Here is a 3,121-nt window from a genome sequence, read left to right as displayed (position 1 = left end):
AGCATCTAACAACAAAGCAGAATATGAAGCATTACTGGCAGGATTGAGGGTGGCCCGTACAATTTAGGTCAGGAACCTTGTGGCCTATAGTGATTCACAACTGGTGGTCAACCAACTTCGGGGGAGCTACGAGGCAAGGGAAGAAAGAATGGCCAAATATTTGGAGAAAGCAAGAGCACTCACTACACAGTTCGATTACTTCGAAATAAGTAATATCCCTAGAAGTGAGAACGGGTCGGCAGATGCCCTTTCAAGGCTCTCAACAGACACAGGGGAGAGCTCGGATCAATCTGTGTACATAGAAAGCCTAGATCGGCCATTGTACAAAGAGGAACCACTCGTGAACATAATCGAAGAAGGGGCCATGCTGGACCCGATAATGGCCTACCTACAAGATGACGTACTACCTCATGATCGAGTCGAATCTCAAAAAGTAGTGAGGAGAGCAGCACGCTACACATTGATTGACGGAGTATTACACAAAAGGTCGGTAAGCGCCCCGCTACTATGGTGCCTCGGGCCGGCAGGAGCGCAATATGTACTAGCAGAAGTACATGAGGGTATCTACGGAAACCACTTAGGAGGTCGGGCACTGGCATACAAAGTATTGAGGCAGGGCTTCTATTGGCCCAAGATGCAGGAGGAAGCAATGAATTATGTGAGGACCTGTGAACAGTGTCAGTTGTTCGCTTCGGTGCCACACCAACCAGCAACACTCCTGACTTCTTTGCTCAGTCCTATCCCGTTTGCAATGTGGGGTATGGACTTACTCGGGAATTTCACCCCTGCTTCGGGAAATAGAAAATATCTGGTCGTGGCAATTGACTACCTCACAAAATGGGTAGAGGCCGAACCGCTGGCAACCATCACTGAAAAGAATATGGAGAAGTTCTTTCGAGACAAGGTCATTTATCAGTTCGGGCTCCCCAAGGTGTTGCTCACGGACAATAGGAAGCAATTTGATAACCTAGCATTCAAAGCATTCTGTGCCCACTACCATATCCAATACAGAAGAACGGCCGTAGCAACGCCCCAGTGTAATGGCCAGGTAGAAGTCACGAACCGAACAATACTGGGCGGGATCAAGAAAAGATTGCAAGAGGCAAAGGCAAGGTGGGTTGACGAGCTACCTAGCGTACTATGGGCTTACAGAACAACGGTCCGAACACTTACAAGAGAGACTCCGTTCAGATTAGCCTATGGAACGGAAGCATTGACCCCAGTCGAAGTTGTGGCCAGCTCACATTGGGTCGTTCATTTTAAAGAAAAAGCCAACGAGGATGGGCAGAGGGCAAATCTTGACTTCTCGGATGAAGTACGGGAAGAAGCGCTTATTAGAAATCAAGCATATCAGTAGCGCACGACCCGATACTATAACTCACGAGTACGACCACAGCTGTTCAAGGTCGGGGACCTGGTACTCCGAAAAGCTAGTGCATCTGATCCCCACAACACCAACAAGCTATCCCTGAACTGGGAAGGCCCGTATATAGTTTTCAAGGTGATCCGCCCAGGCACATATCACCTAAAAACTCCGGGGGGCGAGCACATCCCAAGACCTTGGAATTCCACAAACTTGAGGAGATTCTATCAATGAAAACTTGGCCCGACCATGGGACTTTTGTACACAGCAATGTACAACACTTTTTCAAGGAATATACAGTAATTCTTCATTATCTTTGGTTAAATGTCTCTCAAAATAGATATCTCCATAAAAGTCCTCACCCGTGAGGCACAAAAGTCCTCTCCCATGAGGCACTACACCCGAAAGCACAAAAACAATAAATAAATGAGCAAAGTCTCACGATGAAAAGAAAGATGTCCCATTAACTTATATGATCAAGATTACAAAAGAAGGTCGGCACAAACACTACCGACCCGAGCAACAACACGTAGAAGAATTTACAAAGACAAAAGATAAAAAAGAAGGAAAAGAAGGTGGACTACACCACCACTACATCAACTTGGTCTTGGGGAGAGGGGTCAGCCTGATTTTCTGTCTTGGTCAGGCCAGTTGGAGGAGTTCGAGAGGAAGCGTCTACATATACAGACTTTGGGTCATCCACTAGCACCGTCGCCTCAGAAACCTCAGGGATAACATTCTCAAGAGTCGCGTTAAGCTCCTCTTCCTCGGCTTTGGCCACCTTCTTCTCAATTTCTGGGTCATATTGGTCAAAGTCAGAGAAGTTATAACCTGGGTCCGATTTATGAATATGATGGCAGGTGGTATGAACCCCGAATCCGAAGGCTTCAGCATTGTAAGAATAGATTAACTTCTCCAACTCCTCCGATTCCTTGAAACGATCAACTGCCTCGACCCGAGCCTTGGCTATCTCTCCTTCAAAAGTTTTCTTCAGTTCCGCTTTGGACGACCTGACCTCCTCAAGCTGTTGTTTCACTGTACTGATACTATCATTAAGTAAGGTTTGCTCGTTTAATAGAGTGTTATTCTGAACAAAAGCCATAGACAGCTCAATCCTGACCTTCAACATCTCCCCCTCGGTCTCTGCTTTGCTCTTACTCAAAGTCATGACAAAAGACCGCTCCGCTTTCAGCTCCTGCATAAGCTTGCGGTTTGTCTCCATTAGGTACTCGACCCATTTCACTGTGTCAATAGAATAAAGAAGACCCTAGAAGAAGACCCAAAAAATCGAAATCAAGCTTCAAAATAAGGAAAGCAAGAGGTTAATCGAGGATCGGGAAGGGGCGGTACCCTGGTGATCTCCTTATAGGCCATCTCAACAAAATGACCATGAGAGAGGCTTTTTAAAGAAGCCACATCCTTTGGGAGACGACCCTTAACCAACAACTCTCAGGCCACCGTACGATCAGTAGCGGCCGAATCGGTCGGGGTCAAGATCCAGCGAGGGTTGAAGAGGTTGGGCTGGTTAAAACCCAAATGATCGGATAGAACTACATTGTTCAAACTGAGCAGGAGGGAGTGACTCCCGTCCTCCTGCTTCTTGTTCTTTCCGTGGTCATCAGGAAGACCGGAATCTCCAACCTTTCTTTTATTTCTATTACCCTTGGGAGGAGGGGTGCGCCCCGTCTCTTTCACCTCCATCGGGCTCTTGCCCTTCACCTTTTCTTTTTCCCTCTCTTTCTCTTTTTTGCTTTTGAA

Source organism: Telopea speciosissima, chromosome 4 (genome assembly GCF_018873765.1).
Source record: "Telopea speciosissima isolate NSW1024214 ecotype Mountain lineage chromosome 4, Tspe_v1, whole genome shotgun sequence".
NCBI lineage: Eukaryota > Viridiplantae > Streptophyta > Magnoliopsida > Proteales > Proteaceae > Telopea > Telopea speciosissima.
The sequence above is the reverse complement of the archived record's forward strand: the minus strand, read 5'-3'. Positions refer to the sequence as shown.